Here is a 27,693-nt window from a genome sequence, read left to right as displayed (position 1 = left end):
CTTTCTATGACAGTGTCTATAACTTTTATCATTTACTCACAGGAGCAGATACCCCACAAGAAGAAAAGAGTCAATGCTTTTAAATTTAATCATATTGCAACCTCAAGAGACAGTGCCAAATCTAAGCATTTTATAAGAAAATTTTCCCTCAAACTAGAAAATATCAATAGCTAAACCTACTCTTATCTGATACTATTATAAAATTGAAGACTGTGTTGAGTTTTTCGTTAGACATAAAAGCTTTCATGATATTTTCTTGTGAACTACAAGCTATTTTGATCTCTAATCAAAATATTGTAATGTTTGCTATAAAATGTAGCTTGTGCAAAGAATTCATCTTTGATGTTGCATATTTATACTTCTTTATTGTAAGGAATTTTTCTTTTTTGTATTCTTTGGAGCTTCTTTATAATCTTGATTCTCATTTTTCTAAAATTTCTATAAAAAGAAAGAAAAAATTGAATGCATGTGATGCTACAACTCAGCTGTTAGTTTCCTTTCTACTCTTGCTGTGTTTTTCCTCCACACACGACATGAACATGTATACCTGTGGTGGATTCATTTTGATATTTGGCAAAACTAATATGATATTGTAAAGTTTAAAAATAAAAAAAAAGCAAAGTGAGTAAATCCAATAGTAGACTGTCTAAATAGCTCCAAATGAGGTCAAATTATATCAATCATGAGATTAGCCTATATCCTTGTTACTGCTAGGTTGCTGGGATTTCTTACCAGTTAGAAATCAATAAGTAACAGCAACCAGGAGAATGAAAATTGAAATTGAAATGTGGGCATCATACTTCTATTACATGAGATGTGACAGGAGAGACAGAGACAGTAGAGAAAGAGGTAGTGAGGGACAGAGAGAGACAGAGAGAATGTGTGTATTTCTAGTTTGAGTTTTCAGTATAAGGGCAATTCATATTTTACTTAGTAACTTGAATGCAAAAATAAAACAACAAGTTTCAGAATTTTACAGATGGAAGGAGGCTTATTATTATCTTTTAATATTATAGATAATTATAGCACATCTGAGCGAATGTATGAGAAATTAAATTGAGGAATCAATTCTAAGTGCTTAGTACATAATGGTAATACAGGATGTGATTGATTTCTTCACATATGTTGGGGGCTGTGCTAAGCACTCCAAGTATAACATCACCTTCATTTTCAAAATTACTCTAGGAAGTATGTTTTACATATATACATACATATGTATATGTATTTATATATACCAGTATACATATATATATATATACCACTTCAGTTCATTCTCTCGGTCGTGTCTGACTCTTTGCAACCCCATGGACTGCAGCACGCCAGGCTTCCCTATCCATCACCATCTTCCAGAGCTCGCTCAAACTCATGTCCATTGAGTCAGTGATGTGATCCAACCACCTCATCCTCTGTCATCCCCTTCTGCCTTCAATCTTTCCCAGCATCAGGATCTTTTCTAAGGACTCAGCCCTTTGCATCATGTGGCCAAAATATCGGAACTTCAGCTTCAGCATCAATACTTCCAATGAATATTCAGGGCTGATTACTTTTAGGATTAAGTGGTTTGATCTCCTTGCAGTCCAAGGGACTCTCAAGAGTCTTCTCCAACACCACAGTTCAGAAGTATCGATTCTTCAGTGCTCAGCTTTCCTTATGGTCCAATTCTCACATCCATACATGACTACTGGAAAAACCATAGCTTTGACTATATGGACCTTTGTTGGCAAAGTAATGTCTCTGCCTTTGAATATGCTGTCTAGGTTGGCCATAGGTTTTCTTCCAAGGAGCAAGCATCTTTTAATTTCATGGTTGACATCACCATCTGCAGTGATTTTGGAGCTCAAGAAAATAAAGTCTCTTACTGTTTCCACTGTTTCCCCATCTATTTGCCATGAAGTGATGGGACCAGATGCCATGATCTTCGTTTTTTGAATGTTGAGTTTTAAGCCAACTTTTTCATCCTTCTCTTTCACTTTCATCAAGAGGCTCTTCAGTTCCTCTTCACTTTCTGCCATAATGGTGGTGTCATCTGGATACATTAGTTATTGATATTTCTCCTGGCAATCTTGATTCCAGCTTGTGCTTCATCCAGCGCAGCATTTTGCATGGTTTACTCTGCATATAAATTAAACAAGTAGACATTATACAGCTTTTCCCAAACGGGAACCAGTTCATTGTTCTATGCCTGGTTCTAACTGTTGCATCTTGACCTGACTACAGATTTCTCAGGAGGCAGATAAGATGGTCTGGTATTTCCATCTCTAAGAATTTTCCAGTCTGTTGGGATCCACACAGTCAAAGGCTTTGGTATAGTCAATAAAGCAGAGTAGCTGTTTTTCTGGAGTTCTCTTGCTTTTTCTATGATCCAATGGATGCTGGAGACTCGATCTCTGGTTCCTCTGCCTTTTCTAAATCCAGCTTGAACATCTGGAGGTCCTTGGTTTATGTACTGTTGAAGCCTTTTTTGGAAAATTTTGAGCATAATTTGCTAGTGTGTGAGATGAGTTCAACTGTGCAGTAGTTTAAACATTCTTTGGCATTGCCTTTCTTTGGAATTGGAATGAAAACTGACCTTTTCCAGTCCACTGTGGCCACTGCTGAGTTTTCCAAATTTGCAGGAATATTTAGTGCAGCACTTTAATAGCATCATCTTTTAGGATTTGAAATAACTCAATTGGAATTTCATGAACTCCATTAACTTTGTTTGTAGTTGAGAGTCCCTAGGACTGCAAGGAGATCCAACCAGTCCATTCTCAGCCCTGGGATTTCTTTGGAATGAATGATGCTGAAGCTGAAACTCCAGTACTTTGGCCACCTCATGCGAAGAGTTGACTCATTGGAAAAGACTCTGATGCTGGGAGGGATTGGGGACAGGAGGAGAAGGGGACGACAGAGGATGAGATGGCTGGATGGCATCACTGACTCGATGGACGTGAGTCTGGGTGAACTCCCGGAGTTGGTGATGGACAGGGAGGCCTGGCGTGCTGCGATTCATGGGGTTGCAAAGAGTTGGACATGACTGAGCGACTGATCTGATCTGATCTGATCTGATGCTTCCTAAGGCCCACTTGACTTTGCATTGCAGGTTTTCTGCTCTAGATGAGTGATCACACCATGGTTATCTGGGTCATTAAGAGCATTTTGTGTAGTTCTGTGTATTCTTGCCATCTCTTGTTAATAACTTCTGCTTCTATTAGGTTCATATTGGTACTATCCTTTATTGTGTCCATCTTTGCATCAAATGTTCTCTTAGGATCGCTCATTTTCTTGAAGAGCTCTTTAGTCTTTCCCATTCTATTGTTTTCCTCTATTTCTTTGCATTGATTACTTAGGAAGGCTTATCTCTCCTTCCTATTCTTTTGAATACTGCATTTAGATGATTATACATATATATATAATTTATGTTATTATTTAATGTTTAAATATTTATTATTTATCCATTTAGATTATACACACACACACATACACACACATGCACACACATACATACACACACACACATACACACACACACATATAGCCACCAGGCTTCCCTGGTGGCAGATGGTAATGAATCTGCCTGAAATGTGGGAGACCTGGGTTTGATCCCTGAGTTGGAAAGATCCCCTAGAGGAGGGCATGGCAACCCACTCCAGTATTCTTTCCTGGAGAATCATCATGGACAGAGGAGTCTGGTGGGCTGCAGTCCATGGGGTTACAAAGAGTCAGACATGAATGAGTGACTAAGCACAGGCACACCTGTGTGTGTGTGTGTGTAATTATCATCACTTTATGAATAAAGAAATTTCAACTGGAACATATGAAACATCATTGTGAATATTTTTTAGCATTTGTCTCTGCTTTTTCCAGATAAATGTTAACAGAGATGTAAATGAGAGAGTAGGAAAAGAAGACAGAGAGGTAGGTGAGTGGATTTATCATACAGAAAGAACAAGGACAGAAAGAGAAGCAAAGGGATCTCTATGGATATTAGTTAATATTAGATCATTCTTAGTTCTTATGGTTATCGAGAATACCACTATAACTAAGGTGAAGTTTCTGAAACCCCAATTTAGTGTCCTTTTTGTCTTATTTTACCAGATGTATGCTACTTTATTGTATTTTAAACTCGTTCTGTAATTATTCATTTGCATCTAACAGCAAAAATACCCATCCTAAGAAAACTAAAGCTGTAGGTTTCCACATTTTCTACACTGCAACTTTGAATGTAAAACCTAAGATGCTATAATTGTTGATTTCTTTTGAAAACATTTTAATTCACCATGAAAACTGCCTCATTGTATTCACACACTTTAATAATTGCTTTTGCTTTTAAATTACAACTGTTACTATCAGTTGTCCAAATACTACTAGGGATCTTTGTGGAACTGCTGTTTGGAAGTATGAAGGATTTTAGGGTACATGCTCAGGCCCACCTTGTTCTTTAAAGTTGTCACCTAACTTCTGGGGTGTTTACTCATTCAGCCGACTAGATCTCTAATTTTGATTTCTCACTAGCATTTCATTTGTTCTTAGAATTATTCATTTATCAAGAACTTGGAAATTAAAATCAAAGAAAAAATATTGTTCAAAGTGGTCAAATAGCTGGTAGATCAAAGATACAGGAAAACTACCACTACAGTGAGTTTACACATGCTGCAATAAACCCCAGTTTGTGACCTTTATAGCAACAAGCACACCCTAGTAAAACTGCCAGGTGTCTTGTTTGTTCATCTTACTAGAATTGAAGCTCTTTGAAGTCAGGAACTGTATCTGCCCACTATGAATCCAAACTTCTGAGTTTAGAGGAGACACTCACTAAACAGTAAAAATGAGTGACTGGAAGAAAAGTTCAAGGTATATAATGTTCTTTCAATGTGATGTGCAAAATATCCTCCTCATGATTGTGTCAACATTTCCTACAAAGCTGCATAACTACATCCATCTGCACTAGTCTATTGTGACAGGTTTCTAATTTTATTTTTATCTCTATTATTTTCCCCTTTAATTTCCCCAGACTCAACTTTTAGATGAATAATCCTAATCCACTGTCTTACAAATGCCACCATTACATAAAATCTCCAGGGACTCACGTATAGCTGCAGGATTCTATACTAGAATTTCCACCTCCTAATTCCAATTGTCTCAAGTCATAGAATTGCCTGTCACAAAATTACCGCTCTAATTGGTCTAAACTTTGTCCACTCAACAACACATTTCCCTTCTCTCACTAGACTATTTATTTCCTTTACACTTTATCCTTTTATTATCTTTGTCTTTGTTTAAATATCACCTTTCTTTTAAAGTCTGTTTCAAATTTTCCTTCTTCTACAAAGATTAGAATCTTATTTGTATCTCATATTCTAAGGAATTAAAGACTCTGATAGATATCAAAAAATAATTAGAGTTTCATATCAGAACCTTCATAAGCTTTCCTGTATCTGTACACCGGTTAGAAGTCAGATCTATCATTGAGCATTGGTTTTTACACATGCCACCTGAGTACCGTTGAGAAAAATCAGCTTACTCATCTGAACTTTAGTTTCCTCATTTGTAAACTAGATATAGTAAATTTCCTACATAGAAATATCACAGGAATGAAGTAGAAAAATGCTTAAAGTGCTTAGAATGCCAGTTTTTTTTTCAAAGCTTAGTTATCTTTAATACATATATTGAGTCCTCTAATATTTGATCATCCCAGTCCAGGAAATTAAAATTAAAGCATAGCATTCTATTATTAGAAAATGTGAGGATTTTCTCAATATATACTGGAACATCAAATTTGTCTTGGAATAACCAGAAAGTTTATGATTTGAAAATATTTAAAAATCAGATACTCAAATAATAATTTTCAGATTATGAAGTCAAATATTCATATCATAAAATGATATATTCAATTTGTTTGCTCTGAAGGGTTTAGGAAACTGAAATGGTAACTCAATATGTTTGGCCCCTTTCCAAATTTTTGGCTTTAATTCCTTCGATCTCCTAATAGTATGACCCCAAAAACAAAGGAAGAATTTGCAAAAAAAGAAAAAAAACGACTAATTGCAGAAAGAAAAATGAGATTGAATGTACTTGTGTCTTAGGTTATTTATGTAACCTTTTGAGAATTAGATATGTTTGAATAAAGCTCCATCACTTGCTTTCCTAAGATGATGGTTTCATTAAAAAGCCTTTCTGCTGAAACCTGGAATGCATTGCCTGGATAAGCAGGTCAGAGTTCACAATTCAAACTGCTCATGCAAAGCATGTTCAAAACTATCAGAAAAAATGTTTAAATGATAGCATCTTCCTCTGTGTGTGTGTATTCATGCTTTACATATGAGGGTAAAAATGTGCGCCTGCTTGTGAGAAAGAAGAGGCAAAGGAGGATGGGGATGCCAGGGTGGGATTTAAATGAGCATTTCACATACTTCTATACTATTCCTGCAGTGATAAGATGGTACAACCTAAAGACATTTATGGCAGCCTGGAGGGAGGTAATCTTTGACAAGAGAGAGAAAAATAAACCACATTTATCTCTGATGATTTATCAGATTCATAACCATAAATCTTAAGCCAGAATACTCAAGGCATTCCTTTATCTTTTGAAGTTGCAAAACAGAGCTTCTCTACCTGTCTTGCATCTCCCACTGAAATTGAGGGCCTGTCATTTGTGGGCTGGGCTACTCCAGGGTGATAGGAGGCATCACAGAAGGTCAGAGCCGGGAGAGCTGTTTGTCAGCCAGAAGGGCTGGTTTCCTCCTCTCACTGCATGTGGAATGCTGACTGTGATGAATGTGGCCTATGTAACTGCATTGTTAGCATCGGGCATCTGACAAAGCATTGTCAGAATGTCTAACACAAAAAATTCCAGGGAAGCAGATATCAGCATATCTTCGATGTTTTCTTTCTTCCTTCAACATTTGTCCCAATTACTGAATACATATCCAAAATGAAGCAGAATGTTATGTCATTCGTTTCCTAAATTATTTATTCAGTTCATTTTTATTGGACATACACCATTTTGATGAAAAATATGTGAAATAACTGTGTTCATGGAGTTTACAGTTGATACAAAAAATAAATATATCAGATATATTAAATTAAATATATGTTAGTTCCCATAACAGTATGAAAATAAAGCTGGATAAAGTGGATAGAGAAAGAAGGAGGAAGCAGAAGGTGGCTGGTTGTTTGCGATAAGTGGTCAATATAGAGCTTTACAGTATGGAGGCATTTGATCCAAGCTATGAACAGAAGACGGAGAAGGCAATGGCACCCCACTCCAGTACTCTTGCTTGGAAAATCCCATGGAGGGAGGAGCCTGTTAGGCTGCAATCCATGGGGTCGCTAAGAGTCGGACACGACTGAGCGACTTCACTTTCACTTTTCACTTTTATGCATTGGAGAAGGAAATGGCAACCCACTCCAGTGTTCTTGCCTGGAGAATCCCAGGGACGGGAGAGCCTGGTGGGCTGCCGTCTATGGGGTCACACAGAGTCAGACACGACTGAAGTGACTTAGCATAGCATGAACAGAAGGGTGTAAGCCAAGTTGTTATTTGGGGAAAAAAGTGTTTCCAGTAGTGAAAGTTGCTCAGTCGTGACCAACCCTTTGTGACCCCATGGGCTATACAGTCTATGGAATTCTCCAGGCAAGAATACTGGAGTAGGTAGCCTTTCCCTTCTCCAGGGGATCTTCCCAACCCAGGGATCAAACCCAGGTCTCCCGCATTGCAGGTAGATTCTTTACCAACTGAGCAACCAGCAAGTGTGAAGTCCCTGAGTCAAAAGCATATCCTGATAAAATAAGAAAAAAAAAGTGGTAAGATATAAGGGTAATAGTGGTCCAGATCACATGAAAGATTTTTTTCTCAAAATAAAGCCCATGAATCACACTGTGAGTGAGACGGGAAGACATGGGTGGGTTTTTGAGTAGAAGGGTAAACTGACTTCTGCCTACATCAAGGCTGTATATTGTCACCCTGCTTATATAACTTATATGCAGAGTACATCATGTGAAATACTGGGCAGGATGAAGCACAAGGTGGAAACAAGATTGCCAGGAGAAATATCAATAACCTCAGATGTGCAGATGACACCACCCTTATGGCAGAAAGCAAAGAACTAAAGAACCTCTTGATGAAAGTGAAAAAAGAGAGTGAAAAAAATGGCTTAAAACTCAACATTCAAAAAACTAAGATCATGGCATCTGGTCCCATCAACTCAAGGCAAATAGATGGGGAAATAATTGAAACTGTGACAGACTTTTTTTTTTTGAGCTCCAGAATCACTGGAGATGGTGACTGCAGCCATAAAGTTAAAAGATGTTTGCTCCTTGGAAGAAAGCTATGACCCACCTAGACAGCATATTCAAAAGCAGAGACATTACTTCACCAACAAATGTTTCCCTAGTCAAAGCTATGGTTTTTCCAGTAGTCATATATGGATGTGAGAGTCGGACTATAAAGAAAGCTGAGTGCCAAAGAATGGACGCTTTTGAACTGTGGTGCTGGAGAAGACTCTTAAGTCCCTGGTACTGCAAGGAGATTCAACCAGCCAATCCTAAAGGAAATCAGTCCTGAATATTCATTGTAAGGACTGATGTTGAAGCTGAAACTTCAATACTTTGGGCACCTGATGTGAAGAACTGACTCATTGGAAAAGACTCTGATGCTGGGAAAGATTGAAGGTGGGAGGAGAAAGGAATGACAGAGGATGAGATGGTTGGATGGTATTACCGACACTATGGACATGAGTTTGAGTAGGTTCCGGGAGTTGATGAAGGACAGGGAAGCCTGGCATACTGCACTCCATGGGGTTGCAGAGAATTGGACACGACTGAGTGACTGAACTGAACTGAAATGAGGCAAGAACTGCTGGGGTTTGCAGCAGGTGAGGGTGAAGAGAAGTGCACAGGCTCTGCATATATTTTGACTGTAAGGAGGACAGATTTTGATGGATTAGATGCTGACTATGACAGAAACTGAGGAATGAAGTCTGACTTCAAAGTTTGGAGCCTGAACAACTGGAAGAACAAATGTGACATTTACTGATTATTTGTTGTTGTGTTGCTAGTATTAGAATGTACATTCAGAAATAAATGCTGTCTTTCAAATGACTTTTCTTAGAATAATATCTACTTGGAACAGTGCTACTGCATAGCTCAAAGCAGATGAAGTCCTCCTGATTAATTTCATTCCATCAATGAAACATATAGAATATTCAGTCTCATTCAATTTCATTTTTAAAACCAAACAGTGGAGTATATTTGCCTTAATTTTGGCTCTTTCTAAGACATGACTTCAAATCTATTACAAGTTAGTGCAGGTATTGGAGATGGTGAATATAAAAGGTAGCAAAAAGACAAAATCATAGAGTTTCATTGTAATATTATATGTGCAGTTCAGTTCAGTTTGTCACTCAGTCATGTCCCATGAAGTGATGGGACCAGAAGCCATGATCTTAGTTTTCTGAATGTTGAGCTTTAAGCCAACTTTTTCACTCTCCTCTTTCACTTTCATCAAGAGGCTTTTTAGTTCCTTTTCACTTTCTGCCTTAAGGGTGGTGTCATCTGCATATCTGAGGTTATTGATATTTCTCCCAGCAATCTTGATTGCAGCTTGTGCTTCTTCTAGCCCAGTGTTTCTCATGATGTACTCTGCATAGAAGTTAAATAAGCAGGGTGACAATATACAGCCTTGACATACTCCTTTTCCTATTTGGAACCGGTCTGTTGTTCCAGGTCCAGTTCTAACTGTTGCTTCCTGACCTGCATATAGGTTTCTCAAGAGGCAGGTCAGGTGGTCTGGTATTCCCATCTCTTTCAGAATTTCCCACAGTTTATTGTGATCCACACAGTCAAAGGCTTTGGCATAGTCAATCAAGCAGAAATAGACTTGGCAGCTTAGCCTCCATCATTTTGCAAGCCATTCTCTCTGGTCACCTAGTTTGGGTTTCTTTGGTGGCTCAGAATTTCAAGAGAAAGAAAGCAGTGTCCAGAACTTAGAAGTCCTAGAATACTACATCTTCTATAATCTATTGGTAAAAATCAATCATAGGTTTAAGAGGGGAATATATAAATTTCTTCTCATGAAGAAGATTGGCTACCACAAGTATTATTCACTTACACTATAGATGTATATAAAGATGGTTGTTATTACTATCAGTGTCACAGCTTCTTTTCCAGAGATTTGCCTCCAGATGACAGCTTTGTGGCTGTTAGTACTGAAGAGGAAAAATTAAATTTTACATAACCCCTTGCTCATTCTGCCTCTGTGACTCAGCTTGCTCCTTGCAGTCTGGATCACGTAGGTCACGTAGTCTCAGAAAGTGGGGACTTACAGAACTGGAGCTTATCTCACTTACCCTTGTCCTGCTCTTTGCAATTGCCCAGCCCCTGCAAATCTGCTTAATCATGCCTGTACATGTAAAGGTCAGGCATTCCTCTCCCTATCTTGACTGCTGTTCCCGTGGGTGCAAAACCCCTTAGTTTAAACCAGCCTATTAGCAGCTAGTGTTGCCCATTATAGTCTGTCTATAAAAACTCCATAACCCTTTGTTGGGGGCCCAGAGCTTGGAGTGTTAACTCCTCTGGGCCCACTGGCGCAATAAACCTGAGTTCTCGAACTCTCCAAGTGTGGTGCTTTGTTTCTCGATTACTAGTTTCTGCAACAGTACCAATAGGAAGCTGTTAGTACTGCTATTGCTATTTCATCATTTAGTCTTGTCCAACTCTTTGGGACCCCATGAACTGTAGCCCACCAGGCTCCTCTGTTTATGGAATTTCTCAGGCAAGAATACTGTAGTGGGTTGCCATTTCTTTCTCCAGGGGATTTTCCCAACCCCAGGAACAAACCTGAGTCTCCTGCATTGACAGGCGGATTCTTTATCACTGAGCCACCAGGAAAGCCTGTGAGTACTGCAGTGTGGTAGAAATCACAGTGGGGAAATGGGTAATCATGAGTCTGCAGCTGAAAGGAGACATCCTGCTTCTTGTAGAACGAGAAAAAGACTTTCGTTTTGTTGTAAGGAGAACTGGGGCTTAGTGTCTGGCTCTGATATCTCTAGTTCTGTGACAGCAAATGCTGAAATTTTCTGAGACTCGGTTAGGTCATCTGTGCTAGTATTCCAGTAGATGTGATTCTGAAACTACTCCAAACCTGAGTGGCTTAAAATAAAACAACATGATTTGTTCCTGGATCTGCAATCTGGTCAGGAAGAGAGGAAAGTTTTTTCTGCTTCTCACCATCAGCTGAGGTGGCTCAAAAACCGAAGCCTGTAATATCTGAAGTCTCTTTTACTCGCATGTTGGGTCTTGGTCTTGAACAGCTGTGGAATAGAACAGCTGGAGTTCCTGGAGCTAGTCTATTTCCATATGGTTACTGAAGTATGTTGAATTCAGGGGAGCAGAACTTTGTTCATGGACATGCAGGGCTCTAAAGGCCTAAGGGAGAGACAGTGGAAGAGAGAGAAGGAGAAAGAGGGAGAAAAAGAGAGACCCAGCCTTTTGGAACTGTGTTGAATTTGCATAGCATTCTCTTTATAAGGAGTGAGTCATTTAATGTTGATGCAAATTCAAGGAGTGGGGAATTAGATCCTACTGTTTGTGGAAAGAGGGTCAAAGAATTTGCAGACCTGATTTAAAATGTAATATTTCTGATTGTATGTTATCAGTCTCAAATTAGCTGCTGATTCATTGAATGTTGAGGCTTACTATACATTCAGTTTCTTTTTTTTCCTCACCTGGCATAAATCCTCCTACTGGCCCAAATATCCTTACTTCAATTTCCCAAAATATCATTTGAAAAGATTCAGATAGAGCATCCTTTCAAGAATGCCAGTATCACAGGTCACTCTGGAATCTTCAGTTTGTGCCCAAGCAGATTCTTCCATACTGGTTCAGGTATCTGCCTATTATCAGCTTTCATAGGAGGCTCAAGTAATCTTTTAGAGGGGCTAGTTTTAGGCAAGATGAACCAGGTACTGGCATTCTTACTGAGACGTCAGCCTCTCCCCTACTACTGGGCAGAACTTCAACCTGCTGTGGGGAAGTGCGTTGGTCCAAGGTAACTCTAGTATTGAAAGGAAGCCCAGATACAGTGCAGAGACAAGCTTTGAAGTCTAGAAGAAACTTGGGATGAAGCTTCCACGGTGGACTCTTTTTAATTTTACTGCTCAGAGACGCTCAGCTCAATCATACCTCTTTAGACCCCACGGACTGTAGCCTGCCAGGCTCCTCTCCATGGATTCTCCAGGCAAGAATCCTGGAGTGGGTTGAAATTTCCTCCTCCAGGGTATCTTCCTTACCCAGGGATGGAACCCCCATCTCTCACATCCCCTGCATTGGCAGGCAGATTCTTTCCCACTAGCACTACCTGGGAAGCCTTAATTCTGCTGCTAGTTAACTATACAAATTACTATCTCTGCCTCCTTGAGACTCAGTCTTTGTTCTTCCCCAATGCCATTCCCTTGGCTTCCTGGTCAGCAACACATCTTTCAAGATTCAGCTAAAATATCATCACCTCTGTCTCAGTTGGATTCTCTCAAGTTCTAATAATACTTGTTTTTTTTTGTTTGTTTGTTTGTTTCCACAAAATATATATATACAGACTTCTACTACAAAACTGACAATACATTAGTAATTCCTCTTTATTTTCCTGTCTGTTTTCTCTTATTAGGCCATAAACTTTCTATGGAAAAAGCAGACATCTTGGGCATCATTACATCTAGTGACTGTCTCATCACTCCTCACAAAGTATATGCTATATAAATACTTACTGAACAGATAAAAAAAAATGACTATGCTAATATCATCTGTCCTTTCTATTCTTATGGCTGCTGTATTATTACAAAACAGGCACACATAGGTCAATATGTTTTTAAAGTGTTAATTCATCTCTCAATGCAATGTGGTTTTATTATAATTAATTTTATGAAGTGAATATCAAGAAGACAATAGCAAAAAGGCAAAAATATAAGAAATTAAACATGACTTTCATTTCTACTCTTTGCTAAAAACAATACAAATGATGAATAATGATTTTTAAAATTTTCTATTTGCAGTGGAGGCTAGAAAAAATGGTCATGGCTGTTAAGGGAAGAATGACCAGTATAGTGATAAGATTTGAGGTGATGTCACATTTATAAGTACTAAAGGAACTAAGGTTTTTTTGTTTTTCATTTTCATTTTTTTAGCCTGGAGAGATAGAGACTCCAAAGTCTAATGATAATTTATTTGAATTGTGTAGAAGACTGTCAAGTCAAAGAGACTTGAGATTTTTGTTTCGATCTAAAGGGAGAATCATGATCAGTGGATGAATGTTGAAAGGATGCATCATAAAAAATGATTATGAAGCTGAGCTTTGGCATCAGACAAAAGAGGTTGAACACTTCACTCTGCTATTCATAACCTCTGTTCTTTTTTTTTTAATTAAATACAAACAAAATAACAGTCTTTTATTAAGTTCTCAGTAACCACTAATTTAAAAATAACTTTTGATCATTATTGATGAAATTATCCATACATTAAAAACAAATAAAATTATTACATGTATATACAAATTTTATTTTATTTCTTTTTCTCTCTTTTTTAATTAATTTTTTTATTTTTTATCTTTTATTCATTATTATTATTCCTTTTTTTTTTACTTTACAATACTGTATTTGTTTTGCCATACGTCAACATGAATCCACCATAGGTGTACACGTGTTCCCCATCCTGAACCCCCTTCCCACCTCCCTCCCCATACCATCCCTCTGGGTCATCCCAGTGCACCAGCCCCAAGCATACTGTATCCTGCATCAAACCTAGACTGGTGATTCGTTTCTTATATCATATTATACATGTTTCAATGCCATTCTCCCAAATCATCCCACCCTCTCCCTCTCCCACAGAGTCCAAAAGACTGTTCTATACATCTGAGTCTCTTTTGCTCTCTCGCATACAGGGTTATCGTAATACAGGCTTTCGTAATATTGCATACAGGCTTTCTAAATTCCATATATATGCGTTAGTATACTGTATTGGTGTTTTTCTTTCTGGCTTACTTCACTCTGTATAATAGCTCCAGTTTCATCCACCTCATTAGAACTGATTCAAATGTATTCTTTTTAATGGCTGAGTAATACTCCATTGTGTATATGTACCATAGCTTTCTTATCCATTCATCTGCTGATGGACACCTAGGTTGCTTCCATGTCCTGGCTATTATAAACAGTGCTGCGATGAACACTGGGGTACACGTGTCTCTTTCAATTCTGGTTTCCTCAGTGTGTATACCCAGCAGTGGGTTTGCTGGATCATAAGGCAGTTCTATTTCCAGATTTTTAAAGGAATCTCCACACTGTTCTCCACAGTGGCTGTACTAGTTTGCATTCCCACCAACAGTGTAAGAGGGTTCCCTTTTCTCCACACCCTCTCCAGCATTTATTCCTTGTAGACTTTCGGATCACAGACATTCTGACTGGCGTGAAATGGTACCTCATTGTGGTTTTGATTTGCATTTCTCTGATAATGAGTGATGTTGAGCATCTTTTCATGTGTTTGTTAGCCATCTGTATGTCTTCTTTGGGGAAATGTCTATTTAGTTCTTTGGCCCATTTTTTGATTGGGTCATTTATTTTTCTGGAATTGAGCTGTAGGAGTTGCTTGTATATTTTTGAGATTAGTTGTTTGTCCGTTGCTTCATTTGCTATTATTTTCTCCCATTCTGAAGGCTGTCTTTTCACCTTGCTTAAAGTTTTCTTTGTTGTGCAGAAGCCTTTAATTTTAATTAAGTCCCATTTGTTTATTTTTGCTTTTATTTCCAATATTCTGGGAGCTGGGTCATAGAGGATCCTGCTGTGATTTATGTCGGAGAGTGTTTTGCCTATGTTCTCCTCTAGGAGTTTTATAGTTTCTGATCTTACATTTAGATCTTTAATCCATTGAGTTTATTTTTGTGTGTGGTGTTAGAAAGTGTTCTAGTTCCATTCTTTTACAAGTGGTTGACCAGTTTTCCCAGCACCACTTGTTAAAGAGATTGTCTTTTCTCCATTGTATATTCTTGCCTCCTTTGTCAAAGATAAGGTGTCCATAGGTGCATAGATTTACCTCTGGGCTCTCTAGTTTGTTCCATTGATCTGTATTTCTGTCTTTGTGCCAGTATCATATTGTCTTGATGACTGTGGCTTTGTAGTAGAGCCTGAAGTCAGGCAGGTTGGTTTCTCCAGTTCCATTCTTTTTCCTCAAGATTGCTTTGGCTATTCAAGGTTTTCTGTATTTCCATAAAAATTGTGAAATTATTTGTTCTAGCTTTGTGAAAAATACCATTGGTAGCTTGATAGGGATTGCATTGAATCTATAAATTGCTTTGGGTAGTATACTCATTTTCACTATATTGATTCTTCCAATCCATGAACATGGTATATTTCTCCAGCTATTAGTGTCTTCTTTGATTTCTTTCACCAGTGTTTTATAATTTTCTATATATAGGTCTTTAGTTTCTTTAGGTAGATATATTCCTAAGTATTTTATTCTTTCTGTTGCAATGGTGAATGAAATTGTTTCCTTAATTTCTCTTTCTATTTTCTCATTATTAGTGTATAGGAGTGCAAGAGATTTCTGTGTACTGATTTTATATCCTGCAACTTTACTATATTCATTGATTAGCTCTAGTAATTTTCTGGTGGAGTTTTTAGGGTTTTCTATGTAGAGGATCATGTCAGCTGCAAACGGTGAGAGTTTTACTTTTTCTTTTACAATTTGTATTCCTTTTATTTCATTTTCTGCTCTGACAACTGTGGCCAAAACTTCCAGAACTATGTTGAATAGTAGTGGTGAGAGTGGGCACCCTTATCTTGTTCCTGACTTTAGGAGAAATGCTTTCAATTTTTCATCATTGAGGATAATGTTTGCTGTTGGTTTGTCATATATAGCTTTTATTATGTTGAGGTATGTTCCTTCTATTCCTGCTTTCTGGAGAGTTTTTATCATAAATGGATGTTGAATTTTGTCAAAGGCTTTCTCTGCATCTATTGAGATAATCATATGGCTTTTATTTTTCAATTTGTTAATGTGGTGTATTACATTGATTGATTTGCAGATATTGAAGAATCCTTGCATCCCTGGGACCTCTGTTCTTTGAAACAAGTGACTTAACCTTTCTGAACCTCACTTTTCTGATTTCTAAAATGGAGATGATAATAACACTTATCTTCTAGAGATATTTTAAGGATTAAATGAAGAAGGAGCTGTATTTTGCTAAATCAAGTACCAGGGCAATAACAGAAGCTCAGTCAATCAATGAGAAAATGGACCTGATTACATTTGTAGTTGTTTCTCATTTTTATTTTCTGGACAAGGGCATTTAAAATCTATAAAGACAAGAGCACAGACTTCTTAGATTATCAAGCCACTTTCTACATGAGAGCAGAGCTTGTATGACATTTTGAAAAAGCTATTCCATTCTCAGAATGGCAAAAGTTATAACCAGGAAATGCAGAAATCGTGATCCATATTAGAAAGGCAGGCATAGAACTAAGGCAAGAGGGGAAGATAATCTAAGAACTATAAACTATGTATCAGAATCTTTACTCATAATTTTGTTACCATTATTATCACAGTAACCTTGAAAGTGGTGATTCTTTATTCACTTTTTCTTTTCTATTTTAAAATAAGAATTCTGAGGTTCTATATATGATGTCACATTTATAAGGACAAATGAAACTTAGAAATTCGCTTGAAGAAGCTCACATCATAGTTGAGGAAGAAAAGAATAATAATAATACTCCCAAGTATGTCTATAGTCTTTAAAAGCTTTATTATACACAGAACTGTAGATTTAACCAAGAAATGGACTGATAATACAAAAAAGAGTGAAACTAGCAGTTCTCCCCCTCCAGACACATATCTCTATTAGTATGTCCATTGCTACATTAGCGTTGTTTGATAATAACTCCATAATAATTAAACCATGTCAAATTTACTACTAATAATAGGGATTATTATTGATAGTTATTACATGATCCATTTAAACAAAATTTTAAGTCTGGTAAATTTTCTTTTGAGAGATGTATGTGTTCAACTCAAGAAAAATATTAACTTTCTCCAATCCACATAACTCTAGATTGGGAATGGTGGAGTTAAAATGAAACATATGATCACCAAACTTTAACACCCATGTTTTATTCCTATGCAAGGGGGCAAACTGCCATGCCATGGTCCTGAGCAAGCCAAAGAGCCACAAAATATTCCTAAGTGTGGGGTAAGGGAAAGATTCTTGAAGGCCCATTTGATCTGCTCATTCCTGTTCCTGGGTCTAGTAGAAACCCAGGCCTCAGGTGTGGTGGGATCATTTCATGGTGGGGTCTCAGAACAGCAACTATCTTCATGAAGTCACAAGAACTGTGGCCCAGAATTACATGGTATGGTAAAATAATGAGTTCTGGACTAGCAAGTAGGAGATTTGAACTTAGATCCTATTTACTGTGTAACATGTAGGAATAAGTGAACATCTTTGGATCTGTTTTCCTCAACTCTACAAACAAAAGCTTGGGAGAGAGTAAATTTTAAATACACTGTTTAGCTGAAAAATGTTATTGTTCTTTATTTCTCAAATAGCAAAACCCAGTCCCGTGTATGGCATTTGAATTATGTATTTTTCTACAAATGTGGGTGCTTTAGAATCTCAGACAATGGAAATATCATCAACAAACAGAAATATTTGCAATTCTCATGTGAATCTAATTAAACTTCTTTCAGTCTATAAACTTGGGTTATCATTTTAACTATTATTGTATTTTATCTCAATTTCTTCACAAGAAATTTAAAATACAATATAGCTTGGACTGTTCTAGTATTAGAATCAGGTGACACTATTATTATACCTCGAAATAATTTTCATAGGTATTTTGGCACAACTTGCTCAAGAAATTGGCTTTAGAGCAAGGAAATGTGTTCAATTGCTACCAAAAGGTGTCCTATGGGAGTTATATAAAATAAACTCAGGCTTAACAATGTTCAAAGAGAAAATTATTTTTGAGTGTGCTTCTTTTAAATGCAAATGGAATTTGAAGTTGTACACTGGCACTTTCTATCCCAGTGGAATTTTATAACTACCTATTATTTTATTATTCCTCTTCTCCACCATGTATCCAGAGCTCCCAGGCAAACAAATGACTAGAATCATTCCTCTTTATCTTTCAATGTCTAAAAAATGGCAGTCTTTTCGTAGGAGATAAGGTAAATCATTACTGCAAAGCATTTTTGAAATCCATTCTGGGTTCTTCATATTTACCCATAAAAAGATTTTGAAAAATGAAATACCATTATTGTCAACTAAAAATGTAACCCATGTGACTTGGAAAAAAAAGGTCACATGCTTTTTTTTTCCATCTCCTCTTCTGAGCTTTTATCAGGAAGATATTTTTAGTAGAATTTATAGTCACTCACATACCACACACATTTATATGTACAATTTAATGTTAATTATATATCTACTCATATAATTGATAATCTAAAAGAGAATCGAGCTGAAACGCTTGATCTAAGATGAAAAAAAAGTATTGATTACTGATGAACAAATTAACTGTGTGATATTATTTTATTTTAGGAGTTATATTTAATCATATGTGAGGAAACTGTTTTAAATTCCCTTAGATATTTTCATTTTTAAAATCATTATTTTATATCAAGTTGTATATTAATTCCTTCTGATTTAAGATTGCTAATATTTTACTAATTTAATTAAGGTATCATACAGACCAGAATAAACAGTTAAGCAATGATTATGTTTCCTTATTTGTGATAATCTTTGTATTGGTCCTGTGAACACAAGGTGCAATACGTTTAGTCTCTCTTTAAGCTCGCTGTAATTCAATGTGTGCTGAAGTTGAAGGCAGGAATTTGTACCTAAATTCACATGGTGGGTTATTCAATAATTGTTTTCTAAATGAAAGAAAACTGAGAGATGAGACATAATTTAAGAACTGTGTACTCACCCATGAAGTATTAAGCTTTTAGAGTTAAGAAAAGCTTATTGAGTGAATTTTGAAAAGGGGAAAATTTACTGAAAGAAGTAAACCTCAAACTGCAGTCTTTCAAGGGAGTTTATGTTACAAATTAAGAAAAGAGAGATGAGTAGACATTGTGTAAAAACAGCCAGGAGGGGAGGATAAATTAGCACAAAGATCTGTGGAGAATGAGTATAGTTTAATCTGTATATATATATCTATATATATACATATATCCATGCTCAGTTACTTCAGTCATGTCTGACTTGTTGCGACCCTATGGACTATAACCTGCCAGGCTCCTCTGTCTATATAGATAGATAGATAGATAGATAGATACAATATATATAAATAATCTATCCTTATTTGGCTCAGCGCAGCATCAATAATATCCATATTATTTTAGTTTTCCATATGTCATTCCTCAAGATTTATATATTACAAAACTAAGAACATTCTCTCTACATCCAACCTAGATGGCCTATATTTCCCACCCAATATAAACATATACACATATATTCTCTCTCCTTCTTGTCCTTACAAACATACACACACACACACAGAAACAGAATACTCTGCTATCTAGTATTTCCTAAATTTCTTCTTTGTTAACTTTTTAGACTATGCCTTTTATCCTTGCATTCATTTTTATTGCTGATAAATCTTTTAGAGCTTCACACAGTGGAGTGGAAAGAAATCTTTCATGAAATGAATTTTAGCAAAACTATTCCCCTTTACCATGTACCCTGTGCAAATCATTTATACTCCTGAACTCAACCTTCATCTTTAAAAGAGAGGTAGAAAAATCACTTATACCCTAAAATTAATAACTTACAATGTTTTTGAGAATCAAACAGAATAATATCTATGGAAGAAGTTGTGTAAATGCTAAAGCAGTAACAAAAACAACAAGTAAAACTATGATCACTACTGAGTTAACTCACCGATTCAACAGGCATAGGAGACAAACAACAAGGTAACTAATGTACGAATTGGGAAATACATAGGGAAAACTTAAATTGTTTATTCTCTTGGCAAGTTCTCTTTGCTTTATGTAAAATGAAATCAGTCTATGGTATGTAAAAAAAAAAAATCAAAGTGTCAATAAAAAGAGGAAATAAAAGAAGTACAAGATGAAGCTGTAAGATCACATATAAAGTGGCTATTTTTGTCCTGACTTATATTCTCATCTTCTACAACTTGCCATGGAAAAATGTTCAAACATTTTTCCAACTCAATGTGTATTGAGTTTCACCAGTGGTAGAAATCATCACCACTTGAAGGTAGATTTGACTTTTAAAAATTGCTGAACGTCAATCAGAGTGAATCCTGGTGAAAGAGTGGAATGATTAAACTGAAAAACTGTATTTTTCATTTAAAAATAAACTAATAATTTTAAAAATACATTTGGTTCACAGGCTGGCTTAGAAGACATTTTTAAAATCACTTTGAGGAACAAATATAACTGAACTCATTGAATTATCTTCACTGTTATGGGCGTAGAACATTTTTGGATACAGATAAAAAACGGTCAAGGCTGTTTTGAAAAATCAGCCTTCATGCATTATTGTCACACTTCATCCACTGCCTCACACTTGGGACAAGTGTCTGCAAAGTAACCCAAATGAGACCAAGTATTCACACATGCAGAGATTCCTGGTCTCCTGCCTTATCAGATTTTTACCAGGATTTACTCTTGCTCGTGGTTTATATGCTTAAATAATACATGTCTCTTGACACTGGGCATACTTTGAGATGATACTAAAGGAGACAAAAGACAGCAGCAGCTAGCAGTAGCCATTTGAGCTAAAGTAATATACAAATCAGGTTGGATGGTTTCTGTTTACCATACATTTTTAAACTAGTTATTCTCTTCATGCTCCAGCCTTCCTTTCTCAGACATTCAGTCTATAGAGCACAGTCATAGCCTGGAAGCTGTCACCTTGGATTATGCAACTGGGTTTCCCTCTGTCTCCTCTGGTCAGGCTTTTCTAACTGGTTATCACTCCCATGATCCATCCCTCTTTATCTCTTTATCACACATGAGCTGACTTTCTTTCAGACTCTTCCATGCCAGCATCTGGCTTGTCTCTAGACAGTCTTCTAAGAGGATCTGGACATTCTCTACAGGACGGTTTCAAATTTTGACTCTACCTGTTTACAATGTAGATACAATCTTAGTCTTTATCACCATTCTCCTGCTTCTTAGGATTAAGACTTTATCCTAACATAGATCACATCTGCCTAAATCCAGCGTCTTTCCATCTCATCTCTTCTTTTCTATGATCAGACCCTACCTACTAGCTATTTCTCCTTCCACACCAGCATTCACAAATTCTTATCATGTTAGAGACAGTGCAGCCGAAAGAATTAAGTGATATACTAAATGCTAGAGATTTATAAAGTCTCCACTATTTGAATAAGATAAATTAGAACAATCACCTTAAAATTAAATTTATCTGTGATGCATTTCAGGAACTGTACTAGGCATTTTACTGTTTGGTCATTTAATCCTCAAAATGATTCTGCAAATTTACAAATTCAATACTTATTTGTTGAATGCATTAATGTTGATTTGGAGTATTTGGATTCTACATTCATCCCAGCACTGCCTCTACATTAAATACTTGGGAGATATAGGAAAAAAAAAAAAAAACCATGCAATTTTTCAGAGAAAAATGGAGTTTAGCAGAATCATAAAATAGAACATGGATCCATTCTCAGCCATGAAATGCAGTGGCAAGCAAAACATGAGAAAGCAGCACAATTTTTGGTATGCCAGTCCTTCAAGAGAGGCTATCATTGAAGAAAACAGAAAAGGAAGTTGGGGAAAGCTGTCACACTTTGATGAAAGTCTACCTGGGACTCTTCCTAAATGAATTAGACACAGAGCCAAATGCAACCTAATTTTATATGCATTTAACTGTAAGCTCCATTGATGGGTGGCTCTGCTTATAGTAGAATTGGAGGATTCATCTGTCAGGATGGGAAAGATTTTGGTTTGTCCTCTCCAAGACAAAATAGAAAACTGTCCTAAGAGGTAATATTTACCAGAATACTCTTCAGATCTCCTTCTTATGACCTCTTTTAGAGATGTTTTTCCTAAAATGATATGTACTTAAGTCATTTTATGTATTAGTACTTTTGAATTTAATAGTCACAAAACATGCCTATTATTTATTTTCTTTGGTTATATGTAAAATGATGTGACTGATGGCTTCCAAAAGAGAGTATATAAGCAGAATGTAGAAGGTAAAAAAAGATAATGAAATTTACTGCAACTTCCTATGTGAGACCACAAGTTATACACTTAAAATTATATCATTTGGTTGAAAGTCAGTAAGGTCATTATTATTCCTGTTTTATAAATGAGAATACCAGGTTTTGGGGCTTCCCCAGTGGCTCAATGGGTAAAGAATCTGCCTGCAATGAAGGATACACAGGATATGTGGGTTTGATCCCTGGATCAGGAAAATATCCTGGAGAAGGAATGGCAACCCACTCCAGTATTCTTGCCTGAAAATCCCATGGACAGAAAAGCCTACTGGATTACAATCCAAAGGATCACAAACAGTTGGCCACAACTAAGAACAAGCACTGTTTTTACCACTTTAATGAAGTCTTCCAGTCACCCACTTCACTAGTAGACCAAGTATTTTAGAGCAATGATTTTTAATACTTGGTTGGTGCTTTTAAAAATGAAAATGAAAATCCAGGGCCTTTATAATCCATGAATCCAGTTTTTCAAAGACTCTGAAATCACATTTAAATGCTATTATACCATTTAAGCAATTTATTTTGGTACCAATGTGACTGTAAATATAAACATTCATTTAGGCACTAAAATCTTGAGATATTGTGCTATTCTGATACTGTTATTAAAATGACATTGAATATTCTTTTTTAAAAATATTATCGTGGAAGTAATAGCAGATTTTTTAAAAATCATTTTAAATATATAGGGTCTAGAAAATGTGTTTCAGTTGTTCTGGAGAGATTTGCCTATCATTGGCAAATGATTCTGAGGTCTTCATCCAATAATAAAATTTGTGGTTTTAAGTTATTTAATTTGTTCCTACTCCGATTTCAGAATGTTTCCTCTATTTCTAGTAATTTTCTTAGAGCAGTACAGAGCCAGTCTCTGGAAATTCAATCAACACAATAAGGTTGAAATTTTATATTTGAAAATTTCACCATGGGATGTCAAAAATTCTCAATATGGGGCTTCTGAGTTTAGTTTCTCATCTCTCAAATGGAAGGTAAGTAATATTCACTCCTTTGTGGTAATTTTGACACTAAGGTTTTGCATGTCTTTCTACAGTGATGTGTTTAATGGGAAGGATATCATTCCCTTGAGTCCAGAATTAAAGGGATCATCATAAATACAACCATAAACTGAACAAAAGTCAAATAGCCATTGGTGATCATAGACATGATAATGTAAGTCAAAGACTGACATGGTTCTTGTCACTGAGAGGGATTACTCAGCAGTTCAAAGCACACAGTAGCAGAGTGCTGTCTGTGGATTTCTCTTAAGAAAAACAAACTCTACCAGGAAAGGAAAGGCTAACATTTCAAAGCTATGAATCCCCAGGAACTGAGGAAAAAGGGAAGGGAACATAATTGGCATTTATTTAACACGTTATTATGCTGCTTAATTGTATATTCTGTTTAAATCTTAGGACAACCTTCTTTAGTTGATTATTGGTTCCATTTTACATATAAGGAAACAGGATTAATAAATTCCATAAATAATGATGAGACTGGATATATAATCTAGGTCTCTCTGGCACTAAAAGCCACAGTCTTTTTCATATGTCCTATTTACTCTCTACTGAGAGAAATGGATAATGGAGCAAAAGATTCATTTGAGAAATAATAGGTAGTAATTCTGAACACAAATGTCTTATTTTTTTTTCCCTGAATTGCTCTGAAATTGGTTTCTTCTGTTATAATGCTTTTCCTGAAATGTAGAGCATGGTAATTCCATTCTGCAGCATGTTCATGGTCTTGAATAAACAGTGCTCATGAAGTATCTTCAAGATGAAGATATATTCATGGAGTTAAAAGTTTAATTAATTATGGTTCTTAATTATTATGGGGTTCCCTGGAGGCTCAGTGGTAAAGAATCCGCCTGCCAATGCCTGCTATTGCAGGGGACACGGGTCCGATCCCAGTGTCAAGAAGATCCCCTGGAGTAGGAAATGGCAACCCACTTCAGTGATTTCCCTGGAAAATCCCGTGGACAGAGGAGCCTGGCAGGCTACAGTCCATGGGGTTGCAAGCAGTTGGACATGACTTAAGAACTAAACAACAACAGCTTAATTATATTCAGTATTAAAGGTTTAAGAAAATAGAAATATATGAACTCAGCTTGATTATAATAAAAGATCTCAGAAGAAACTCAAATTTTAGTTCCGGCTCTTCCCCTCACTAGTGTGGAATGCTGTCTGTTCTGTGTTTTCATTGAGAACAAAGAGAAGAGATATTCTCTTTTCCTCTGTATATGCTTTAGATCTAAGGTAGTAATATAATCTTTGCTAAGTGGTGACATTTTTTCTTTTATATTAGCGTTATGGAAACTGAAGTGTGTATATTTATGCATTGTCTTCAGAAAGACATAGGACTATTGATACATGACAGACCTGTTAAGTGTCTCTACTTCTTCATGGGCTGCTGTGTGTGACATGGTTAGCCTCTGAGCCATCCACAGTGATGCCTTAGCTCACTCTCCAGTAACTACCCTGCTTATAGGAGAACATCAGTGATGATGGGAAGTGAAAAAAGCAGACTCAGAGAGTGAAACTTAGTCTCCCAGTCATATTCTCCCTTTATAACACCCTACAACAGAAGGTGCCATGTCTGAAAATCTGCAAGGAACTCCCTTTGAGTGATCAGTGATGATTGTAATAATAGCTATCACTATCTGAGCCAGACATAGTACTAAGTTCCCACATAGTTAGCCAACTTAATACTCACAGCCCTTACTAAGATCCCATTTCCCCTGCCTCTTCCTTTTTCATATGTACAATAAGAAAAATGTAGCATAATTAAGTCGCTTGCCCAGTGTTCAAAAGCTGCAAAGGGAGAGAGCCAGGGATATAGATCCTCATAACCTGAAAGTTCACTCTGTAAATCCTCAAATTCTATAGATCCCCAAACTATATTGCCCATATGGGTTCTGACTTAGAATTTTAATTTATTTTTATAGTGATTGTAAATTAATATTTTAAAATCTACTACTGATTGTCCTGAATACATATATGCATGTGTCCGTCCATATTTTATCAATCATTTTCAACAATATAATCAATCATTACAATAATTTTTCAGACAGTTAATGTCCTCTTAGGCTGGATGTTTGAGACACAAAGAAGCTCTTAACTCCCCTACATTCTCTTAATTTTTAAAGGGTAGAGCAGAGCTTGGAATACATGCACATTTAAAATCAAACCTATTGCCCATCTGATTTCTCACTGTTTTGTAACACACTCAACTAATCATATAGTGATTATTTATCAATACCTATCATGCCAGACAACTTAAAAATTTTACGTGAGGTGAGATCACTACAAAGTTGCCACATGTAGTAAAATACACCAGTGAGGATTATTTATTAGGATAGTCTAAATTTTTTTGGTTTCTCACCTAACTGTTGACTTTTTCCTTATTCCCTAACTTATGTTTATTTACTCTTGAACTTGACCAACCAACATGGTTATTGGAGAATGAACTAGCTGAAGAATTTGAGCTCACTGACCACTCCTTGCTCTACTTCTGGCCAAATAATTGCTTCAGATCACTGTGCCTAAAAAAGCAGCTGGGACACCAATGCTGTGTAGAAACATTTTTGACTGAAAAATCAAGAGACCTGGATTCTGTTATTGTCTCTGCTGTAAAACAACAAAGTGACCTTGGCATGTTGCCTGAGGTTCCTAGACCACAGTTGCCTTGTCTGCAGGTAAAAGTTTGAAACAGATGATCTTCAAAAGCCCTTCTAGTTCTGAGGGTTTATAAACACTCTTCCTTCTAGTCCCCTCTCAGAATAGGGTTGCTACTGCCATCCTAAATTGTTACTAGAGAAGAGAGAAGGAAACAGTGATAAATAATTCCATTGTGGTTGCTTTGGAGCGTCTAATGAAAACCACAGTGACTTGCTGTGAACAAAGGACCTGCCTTTTCAGTATTTATCTGGCTTCTGGAAGGATATTGTTCAAGTTTCACATCAATAGTTCCTTTTGTCTAATTACTTATTCAGGACAAATACTCAGTTTTCAAGATTCCCCCTGTACTCCGCAGGCCTTCCTCCGTCTCTTCCCTCACCTCCTTGATGACTCTGCTCTCTTCAGTGACACCAATCACGGTGTCTCCACTTTCTGCCATTAACTCCACTTCATCACCATCACCCATGGTATCCACAATGAAGCCCTTATAAAGCTAGCTGGCATTTTCACAAAGACTGTCAAATAAATTCCCTGTGCTCAGGAGACCCATTTGTGTTACCCCTACTCTAAATAAGCTGACTGTCTGATGCAATATCCCACCAGGGACATCCCTGATAGCTTTTTCTACATTTACCATGAAACTCCATGTTTGTATAACAGCAACACCTCAATACCCTCAGCAAATGATTTATTCTTGGAAAATGAAGATTAAGCAAGCTTTCTGTCATTACACAGAATGAGCTCTTATAGAAAGCAAATAGGAAAGCTAAGCCCAAGGTATCTACATTCCTAAAAGACAGAATCCACACCACTGATCTACCCAACTACTGTATCCCCTCCACCTTACTTCCTCTCATAGATATTCACTGAGGACATAATATGTGATGTAAGTATGCTATGGGCTGTAGATACAGAAAAGAACAAGTCTGATGATATTCCTGTCCTTGTAGAATAAATAGTTTGATCTACTTCTATTAAGGCACTGATTATGTTTTATTATAAATATATAATTTTCAGATATGTTTCTCCGGTAGATTCTGAGGTTTTAGAGAGCAGGACACCTCATCTAAATCATATCTTATTGCAATGATTGCAAATATACAACAATTCTCAGTACACAATAGAGGTTAAGGAAAGTTATGACCAACCTAGATAGCATGTTCAAAAGCAGAGACATTACTTTGCCAACAAAGGTCCATCTAGACAAGGCTATGGTTTTTCCTGTGGTCATGAATGGATGTGAGAGTTGGACTGTAAAGAAGGCTGAGCACCGAAGAATTGATGCTTTTGAACTATGGTGTTGGAGAAGACTCTTGAGAGTCCCTTGGACTGCAAGGAGATCCAACCAGTCCATTCTGAAGGAGATCAGCCCTGGGTGTTCTTTGGAAGGAATGATGCTAAAGCTGAAACTCCAGGACTTTGGCCACCTGATATGAAGAGTTGACTCATTGGAAAAGACTCTGATGCTGGGAGGGATTGGGGGCAGGAGGAGAAGGGGATGACAGGGGATGAGATGGCTGGATGGTATCACTGACTCGATGGATGTGAGTCTGAGTGAACTCCCGGAGTTGGTGATGGACAGGGAGGCCTGGCGTGCTGCGGTTCATGGGGTCACAAAGAGTCGGACACAACTGAGCAAATGAACTGAACTGAACTGAATGTATGAAAACATGGATTTGCATAAATATACACAAATACAAATCACCAATGACTTTTCATTCAATTTAAAATAAGACCCAAATGCTTCGCCATACACTAAAAAGCCTTCCTAGATGACTCCTCTGCCTATTTTTTTT

Source organism: Bison bison, unplaced genomic scaffold, assembly GCF_000754665.1.
Source record: "Bison bison bison isolate TAMUID 2011002044 unplaced genomic scaffold, Bison_UMD1.0 scf7180017864464, whole genome shotgun sequence".
NCBI classification, from domain to species: domain Eukaryota; kingdom Metazoa; phylum Chordata; class Mammalia; order Artiodactyla; family Bovidae; genus Bison; species Bison bison.
The sequence above is the reverse complement of the archived record's forward strand: the minus strand, read 5'-3'. Positions refer to the sequence as shown.